This window comes from Saccostrea echinata, unplaced genomic scaffold (assembly GCF_033153115.1).
Source record: "Saccostrea echinata isolate AGI-Se365-2 ecotype Australia unplaced genomic scaffold, CSIRO_AGI_Sech_v1 ptg000032l, whole genome shotgun sequence".
In the NCBI taxonomy this organism is placed as follows: Eukaryota; Metazoa; Mollusca; class Bivalvia; order Ostreida; family Ostreidae; genus Saccostrea; species Saccostrea echinata.
The window spans coordinates 1,994,877-2,004,928 of record NW_026889781.1 but is presented as its reverse complement, the minus strand read 5'-3'; the positions used below and the strand labels follow the sequence as shown (position 1 = coordinate 2,004,928).

The 10,052-nt window shown below is 32.7% G+C and overlaps 1 pseudogene; it reads right to left on the bottom strand.

Annotated features, from left to right (window-relative positions):
- Nucleotides 1-2,174: 2,174 nt before the first annotated feature.
- On the bottom strand, nucleotides 2,175-3,519 carry LOC133197825 (sex peptide receptor-like; annotated as a pseudogene).
- Nucleotides 3,520-10,052: the final 6,533 nt, after the last annotated feature.

Sequence of the window (10,052 nt, the reverse complement as noted above, 5' to 3'; positions counted from 1 at the left end):
ACCCAGAAAGCGAACCCGGGTGCGCTTTGGGTTCCCTCTGGTTTTAGGTTGTGTCTGTTTGGTACTGTATATATATATATATATATATATATATATATATATATATATATATATATATATATATATATATATATATATATATATATATATATATATATATATATATATATAACATTCCTTTAAAATCCGAACACGCAGGTCAGACAAACAAGTAATTAAATTAGTGTCACCCAAAAGAAAGTCAAGGGATGTTCACTATAAGAGATTATACGTGTGTGTGTACTTCGAAAAGGGGAGGATAGCAAGGGGGGTTGACGTAGCATTTTTTAGCATAGCATATACTGTTTAACTCTTTTAAACAAATTATGTTCAGGACCTTTCTTAAAAACAAGGTTTTATTAATATTATGATAACTTAACTTGTTTCCAATTCTTAAGTGTTGATGAGGGGATGGGTAATAATGTATAATGTAATGATCAAGGTAATTCTTAGGAAAGAGACAATAATAAAATATGAGAGAGAGAGAGAGAGAGAGAGGTTTTGGGAAGAGCCCGAGAAATGTTATTTAAAAAATGCAATTGGATTTTTTTTTTATTAATTTAAAAAACATGTTTTTGTATCATTTAAAGTATCTTTTAAAATACTTTCCACGACTGGACATGATTGTACAGTAGCTTAACCCTTTCACGTTTGTATCGGTCAAATCTGATCAAAAAGCCTCCTTTTTTCCTAACATATTACTGAAAAAAATTAATAGCTTTGCTTAGAATGAACGGTTTTCAGAAAATGATGTACCATTTTAATCGTAGGACTCATAAAAACAATTATGAAATGTAAATATTTTATGTCCTAATTAACAGTTAACTCTTGACTTAACTGCGAGAGAGAAATATCCGATACAATTTTTATTAATGTGCGTTTTTTTACAACTTTCCTCATTGTTGTAAAAGAAATCCAAGGGAAATGTTTCGAAATAAAACTGATAACATAAAATCTGTTCAATTTTAAGAAACTAATCATATCACCCCCTGAAAGTCTTATTCAAGCATCATACGATGCTTGATCCAAAAGTTCATGGATTTTTTTTTTTTTCAAAAATTTATTCGTGGTGTGATTAAAGCAAACAATAGACATGATTATATAACAAAAGAATCATTGTGCAACAATGCTGGAAAATTTTATCACAATTACTCAAATTACCGAAAAGGTCCCTGGAACTTTAATTTCCTAAGATGGGAAAGAGTTAAAACCAGGGAGGCTTCGACGTAACATCAAATTACATATCAGTGCATGTGTGTTACGTCATGTTTATATTACCCTCAAGTTGAAATCGAGTTTGATGTTCTACAGAACACTGTTTTCTTGTGCTGTTTCTGCTCTCAAGATAAGCAGGGGCACCCATATATATATATATATATATATATATATATATATATATATATATATATATATATATATATATATATATATATATATATATATATATATATGCAACATACAATATCTCAATTGTGCGCATGTTTTGACGGATTTTACTCCAGCCAGTCCTTAAAGCAACGATATACACTCGCTCAAGCAATGCTGGACTGGTTGGGCAAACGTCACAAATCACCAAACAAAAAAATACAGAATCTTCATGAGCGGAATAGTTAAAGGCGGAAAAATTGATGTTCAACTAAGCAAGTGTAAGAAAACGAAAGCATCTGGTTCTTCTTTTGTTTCCCCAAGATTCTGTGAATGTTCCAAGTATCGATCGTTGTGAAATGAGTAGTAATGAACGGTGAATTTAGGAAATTTATGATCGGTGCCACGGATTCTTCTACAACATTTTCTGTGAGACATTCAGTTCACGGTGGATTATTCATGCCAATTTCTACAGGATTTTTTTTGTGAAATATTTATAATTTACAAGTACGCTAGTAATTTCCAACATTGTTCGTATTAAATTGTTTGATTTATCAAAGCCTTTTCAGTGCTGTTTATATATCTTTCTCGCCCTTTGTTTTCATTTGAATGTTACCTGTAGCTGTCGAATAAGTTGAATCTTATTGGTCAGTCACAGGTAACTTATTGGACGTAGTGCAGGACAATAAGAAATTTACTGAACCTGGTTTAACAAAACATGAGGTCACAAAAAATGTTTTAAGCTTCACAATGCGACTATTCACTGCAAATCAATAGTTTTCTTGTCAAACTGGCCGACTGTTTTCATAACAGAAACCAAGAAAATAATCGTTAAAGTACATGTATAGCATTTACATGCTAATAAAAATTAAACGAGGGTACTTTTAACATCTTTGCGTGTTGTGTTTGCGATTTGGGCATTATCTCTGCTTCCATCTTCCAAAGCTTCCAGATTTAAGACGTGAGCTCTCCGGATTCCAGATTTAAATATATCCAGTAGAATCGAACGAAAATGCTGACTCATCAAGAAAAATATCCAGAAATTGCATGCATAACTCAATAAAGACATAAAACTGGAAATCGTGCTCCACATACTGACAGTTTCCCCTGACAACATAAGTATTTGTAAGTCTAACTCAGCTGCATAGATGAAGTATACAATGCCACCTTGTATCTCAGCAACTAGAAATACAACCAAAATAAGGAAAATCAGTGCAGTCTTCCTTTGGATCCTGGCCCTTCTTTGAGCAACAACTGCTCCCATTTTCTGTCGTTTTAATAAAAAGTAGGCCAGTGTCACAGAGGTGAAAAAGAGGATGACAACAGGAAGGACATAACAAAGTAGTCCATAAAAAATATAAAAAATCATTGATGATTTAACTGGATCGCCAAAAGCCTTGATAAACCCGAGAGAAAGTAGCTCTTCGCAACCTGAAGGCAGAGACTCGTTGTAATCCGAGGTTGTATAAATTTGAAGTTCTCTTATGTTTATTCCAAAGGCTCTGGAGAAATTTAGTAAGAAGGCAACAAAAGCTATGGCTACAATTTCTATAGATGTCGCTACATTACTACATAATTGTCTGTATTTGAATGGTAAAGCTACAGCAAGCAATCGTTGTACACCCAGTATAGCTGTTAACCAATTTGAGATCATCGCACAAATAAAGCGAATAACGCTCAATACGTGATTAGCTTTGCACCATTGGTAAGTTATGTAAGGATTCTTGTAGTTTTTGCCATGTTGAAATAAATTGCTTCCGGTAGAAAAGTGACACATATCACTGAGTCTGAAATTGCTAGGGATGTCAAAAGAATTGTAGTAGGAGACCGTGAACTCCGAAAGATGAAAACAGATATCAGCAAAATGTTGCTTATAATGGTAATGAGAGCTACGAAAAATGTTAAATATCCTCGTATGGGAACTTCCCACTCTTCTATAATTGTATATTTGTGAGGGTAGTAATCCGAGTAGTAATCCTGTGGTATAATAGAAAAGTTATCTCCACCGTAGACAGACTCAATGTAGCCATTTTTTCTTTCATAGTCATAATATGTTCTGTTCCTTGAATTGTTTAATCCAACGAAAGTTGAATTTTGAATATACTGATTAGCCATTTTTTAAGTCAAAGAGTCTCTCTTTTTGTACTTTTCAAATAAATAAACTCAAGAAATGTTTGAAACGGTCCACAATTCAATTAGCCTATTTTGCTAAAATAACCAATGTTTCCCATGAGACAACTGTATGACAACTGAGTTGTAAATGCATCAAGATTTTATTTTTATAGATCTTATTTTATATCGTATGACGATGACGGAAGTATAAGTTCATAAGAAAAGATGTAGCAGAAAAGAGGTTTGTTGTTAACAAATGCCATCATTGTTCTGTGGCTCCAGCCTACACATACAAATGGAACAAGTACAACATTTAGAAGTGTTTACTAGAATATTTTTTTTTCCAGAAACTATAGTGTTGCTATTTTCCAAGCATACTTTTGTGGGTTGATCAGTCTTGTTTGAGTACAAAATAAACATGAAAATAGCATAGTTATATGCATGCACGTATACACTGTTCTAAATGGCTTATATTTACTGTTATTTTAATATAATATACTAACAGCACAGTATTGGCCGTCTTTGTCATGGCTTTACTTAATGTCAATCCCTAAACCTAGATAACAATCTTGTAGAGGGGCTTTCAGATTGTCATTTACTGGAACGTCTAACTATCTTCAGGTTAACTGAAACATATCGTCAAGATCAGAATGTTGACGTATTTTGTCTCCCGACAAGCAATAAATCATCGAGATAATGAATATTTTGATTTTGGGCCTTTTGAGTTACTTACCCGTGGAGGATTGGTAAAATTTTCTCAAATGTTGAACAAACTATTTAACAACCAAAATGCACGCACATGTCAAAATAATATTTTTTCTTGAATTCATAACAAAGAAAAATACGCTGGGTGAATTGGTAAAAGTCTAAATGCACTAGACAAATCTATCTTACAAAGTAACACCCCTTTGCCGTTTTTTTTAAATCATAGAAATTGTTCGGTCAAAGGAACAAATTGGGTCAATATGCTTACTTATGCTATTGCATATAGTTGCTGACAGGATTGAATTCCACCTCTACCCACAATCTTTACTAGGCAGCACCAAGGTGAGGCAAACACCAACTTTGGCACAAAGGTTCCTTGTCCAAATCTAAAATAAGAAATATCGTTGGCCATTCAATTTTGACCTTTTTCAAAATGACCGCTATGATAATCATAATCGCGTTATTTTTCATATTGTATATCTGGCATATTTTTCTTTGATATGTATTTAAGGAAAAAAATTTTCATATAGATTTAATCAAAGTATGGTCTAGCGTACGATAAAAAGTTATTTAAAGTATACGTGCAGTGGGTATGTGCTAAAAAGTTATTAATGTATTTCGCAAATTGAGAAATAAATTAAATGAAAGAATTAATGCCTTATGAATGGATATCACGTAAACATGGTGTAAAAACATAGTAAATACTAGATAAAATCCCGCGCAGGCGCGGGGAATTGAATCTTTACTACTACCGACAGAAAATATTTTGTAGTTTCTACTAACAGCCTACAGGCTTATAGCAGGAAGAAATACATTGTTCAAAATCTCGCATGAAGTAGGTGTGCGTCTCCACCTCCTTTGTAAAAACTTGAAAATTAACAAAAAAATTTCATTAATTGACGTTTATTGTGAAACCTGTTATACTATGTAATAGATATTGTACTTCAGATGCTCTTATTTCATTTCTGTCAAGGATAAAAGCAGTGAGTATGCATATTTTACGGGGGGAGGGTGGGGGTTAAAAATTCATAGGTACTTGGGTCTTTGTTTATAAATATGTCAGTACCTTACTGATATGTAAATAATGTACTTTACTTTTTTTTTAACATATCAATAAGGTACATACATATTTCTAAACCAAGACTGAAGTACCTTTGGAAAATTAGCTTTTAACACCCTATGAATAGGCCGAGTATTTGATACAAAAGATTGTTTTCAGAAAAAAAATAAAATATATTGATTAAAGCACAAAATTTTACATCTGTAACTGTTTTTGAACAAACCTTATTCATTAATTTTCTCTTGACATGTAAGCAGGTTTATTACGAAGTACAAATGTACTTCGGGTTCGTTGCCACGATGCTCTCAGTAAGGAATATATACAAATTTTACCGATAAATTTATTAGGAAGACCTACTACATACATGTATATATTTGAAATAGTCTTTCGATATGTAAATATATTCACAACTTGTAGTTTTATAAATGATTTACCATAATTTCAATGACCAATCACACAAAAGATTTTTTTTTATGTTGTGGAGCTATAAGCGGCTTGTTTTTTTTTTTAAACATCGGGATCGAAGCTTCCGTCAATATTAAGATCGGTGAATGACGAAAATAATTTGCACATTTTCCTTTTTAATCGGTTATCACAACTTATTTCTTTTATATCATTTAAATCAAGTTTTGATTGAATAATTCTTTTTTTTTATTTTTTTTTATTCACACAACATACATAACATTATATACATACATCAAGTTTCAGAAGCAGAAGTGTGTTTTTATTTTATGAGAGAGAGAGGGGGGGGGGTGAGAGTTAAGAGAAAAGTAGGTTCCACCTGTTCCACTGGGTATCAAACTTTTCCTTTCCACCATTCTTATAAGAAATAATTTTTTGTGTTTCATAATGAAATTTCATTTGTGATATTGTAGTATGTACATTAATAGGTTTCTGGGTGCATCTTGCAGTATAACTATAATATTTAAGCCAAAGAAGAATAGCATTTTGAACATCAATGTTTTCATCAATAACCCCTAAAATAAAATATTTCTTAGTAACTCTAATCTTTAGACCTGTCTTATCTTCAAGTAAATGTACAAATTCTTCTAGAAAATTTTTTGTACTATTGCGAATAATTCAGTCAAGACGTTTTATGAAATAAATAAACGATTGCTTGTTGTCAGTTTCCTTAAAAATTGCCAGTAACTTAGATCCGCCAACCGGAAACGCCACCGTACCCACGTTTTTCCTATTTCATGGCTGTTTATAGAAAATAAAAGTAGACTTTTAATTTAATGTACGATACTTACTATGTGTGTGAAATCTAAATATAGTTTACAGACATCATCTTGTAACTAGTGTATTGTTAGAGGAGGGGTGCACCCGTTTCGGAGTTTATTTGCGAAATTTATTAATTTATTTATATAAGTATAGGTTTCAATTTATATATGAATTTATTAACCATCACCCCGACAACAAGCCCCATCCCTCCTCCCCCACCACAACAACACATATGTATATACTTATAATTAACAATAGAAAAATAGAAGCACCAGTAACAAGTCCAACGTATTTAAGACATGTTTTCTCTAAAATATAAATTGTTTACAAAATGTATACACCTGTAGTATACATTAAAGAGCATATAAAAATCTTCTTAGACACACAATCGAACTTTATATTTGCAGTTACATTTATACATTTGCAGTTTTTGGTGTCAGTTCACTCAAATATCAGACTTGTGAATTAATACGCTTTAGCAGTTTCGAGTCATAAAATCTTTTTTAATGGACCTATTGTTAACTTGTGAACATTACATCAATACAAGTCGCCTGCGTGGCGCAGTGGTAGAGCGTTTTCTCAAGAGTCGCAAAGGAACTGATCCTTACGTCGCGGGTTCGAATCCCACTTTGGGACGTGGAGACCGGTCCTTTGATGAGACCGTATAAACCGAGGTCCCGTGTCGCAGTAGGTGCTGGCACAAAAAATATTCCTCACTGCTCAATGGCCCTAAGTGCCGAGTATAGGTCAAAATTTACAGCTCTCCACTGGCAAGTGATGGCATCTCCGTATGAGTGAAAAATTCTCGAGAGACGTAAAACAACAATCAAACAAACAAAAAAATCATCAATACAACCATGACAAAGAAGTTTGGCTGAGTAATTGATATCAAAAAAGTTTGATTTGCAATAACCCGGAAGTGTGGAAACAAATGGCTTGTATCTTTTCATTCATGCATAAAGTCTAGGAGGGTCTAGAAAATTGATTGGGCAAGCGACTAGCTTTAAAAGAGTAAATTTACAGTAAAGAATTATAAGAAACTGAAAAATGGTACATACGAGGATTGTCCCAAATTTCCGTAAAGAGGAACCCGGTGTCATAAATTAATGTAACTTTGTACGTAGATTCGCCCAAAGATAACGAATAAATTTTTGCACAAACATGGAGTAATAACAGAGAGGAACCTTATTTAAGGAAGGCGTTACGTGATCGACTTATGTGACGTTTAAAAAAAGAAAGTTTACGGTAACCATTTCCGGAATAATTTGCAGTCATATGATTGCACCCATGACAAAAGGTCCTAAATATTTCTAGAACAGAAAAAGAATAAGATAAAGATGTGACGTTGCAGAGTGTTGGAGAGCGTCGACGCAGATTTTTTTTATCTACGTGTTTTACGTTTTGACACGTCCAGCTTTTGTCGTAGTTCTGAAAGTTGAAATCTATTTCATTTAATTTATTATTTAAATCTGGATCTCTATGTCCTCTAGTTTTAAATAAAATATTAGAATTTTATTCGAGATCGGTTTCTTTAGTATAGGATGTACATCTATGTATAGATATTAATTTCTTACAAGCATCAGACAGGTGGCGTGAATATGGATGAATAGGGATGAAAGAATGCGGTTTTGATACATACATGTATATATAGACCAGTTTGAGGTTGCATGCTGGTCATGACTATATTTTTTAAAATATTGCAGAGGAAATTGTTTTCCTATGTAAGATTTGTTATAGAATTTTCAACAGTTACATCGACTATGTAAACATTGAATGATCGGTGCATATATTGCTTAAAATCTGTTGTAAAATGTTTTATGCGTCCTATTTGGTCAAAAATTGAAACTCAACCCATTTCTTCTGACAGAAAAGAAAAGTTTCTTTTTGCAAGTTTTAACAAATCTAATTAAAAAATACGTGTAAAAAAATACACGTGATCTAGAATGACAGACGAAATATTAATTTTCTCTAATTTGAGGCTACTCTGACAATCGAGGTACTACAGACTGAGGTAAACCAGAGAGGGAAAATCATTTTAAGCATATACATTTCAACACATCATGCTCACGGGAATATATTTGAAAAATGAATTTTATTGTTGAAAATTCACTAGGACATGAACAAAGACGCTTCACGGCAGCATACAATGTATTTCATGAACCACGTAAGCATGAAGCAACGCAAATTTATGTCATTCGATGATTTTGCACTACATTTTCGACGTCAAGTGTGGCATTATGACGTCACAATGGAGCTATTTTAGATATTCTTGCATATCCATGTATCTAGTTCATGAGAAAATGAACCGTTTTCTAACTTGCAAAGAAACTGAAGTAAAAATATTTGCAAGATTAAATAGCAACTCACTATAAGCTGCAAAATAATAATATAGAATTTTTGTGTTATTTTCCATTTTTTATTGTAAATTGATGTATTAGTTCAATATCTATTGATTTTCAATGTGTTATTCATATATCCAGTGCAAGGTCATATTTGAAATTACTTGGCCTTTATTACTGACAGATTGTAAACATATTTCGTAACTGTTATTTACAAATTGTGTATTCAGACCAGGCGATTGAGTAATAAAGTTAAGCACTATCAGTAGATCAAATATTTCGTGTAAGTGGTCAGTGTTTTCGGGGGATAACAATGTTGATTTGGGTCAAACTTGATGACTTTGAACACACCTTAAATTGAACTTATGAAATATGGAATTCCAAATTTGGCAAAAGTAAATTTTTAATTAGAGTTTGAGTACACTGATCACATGCTGACCATATGCGGTCATGTCACATGGGTACTGTAAAAGTCAACAAGTTGTGGAATTGTCATGGAAACCGGTTCTGGGGTATATAATGGCCGTGTGGGCCCTGACAACCTCAGTTGCGGTTTCTTCGTTAATAAAATACTATAACATGACAACTTGTTTTTCTTTTAAGGTACGTACATGTAATTATATTCAATCATCTTTATGTTAATCATGTTTATATATTTCAAAAGTTAACGCAACTGAAATGTAATATGTTGGAAAATGAAATGTTATTAATAATTTATTTATTTTTCAGGAGGTTTTGTAAAATTAATTATTTTATTGTTATTTGTTGATATTGGGAGTTGCGGTTTCTTCGTTAATAAAATACTATAACACAACAACTTGTTTTCTTTTAAGGCCAGACTCAGAGGCTGAAAATAAGTTCATACCCTCCACTAGCTGAACGAGAATTTAGCTCATACCATAAGCATTCCCCTCGCTACAAGCAAACACAGTCAAAACAACATACAACAATAAGATAATAGGATTTTTGTATACATGTAGATATTGCCGATACAAGTTCTATAAATTAGCCCCTATTCATTCAATGTGTTAAAGTGTCTACCCCTCGGATTCCAGGTCACAGTGCTGAGACCTCGATGAGTGTTCAGTTTATAAACAGTTTGGCCCCTTGGGCCTCTGTGCACTAGTTTAGAGTATATATATTTATTTATATTGATAAAATAACGGAATTAATGTTTTGGAGATGGGAAAATAAAAAAAAAATGTGCA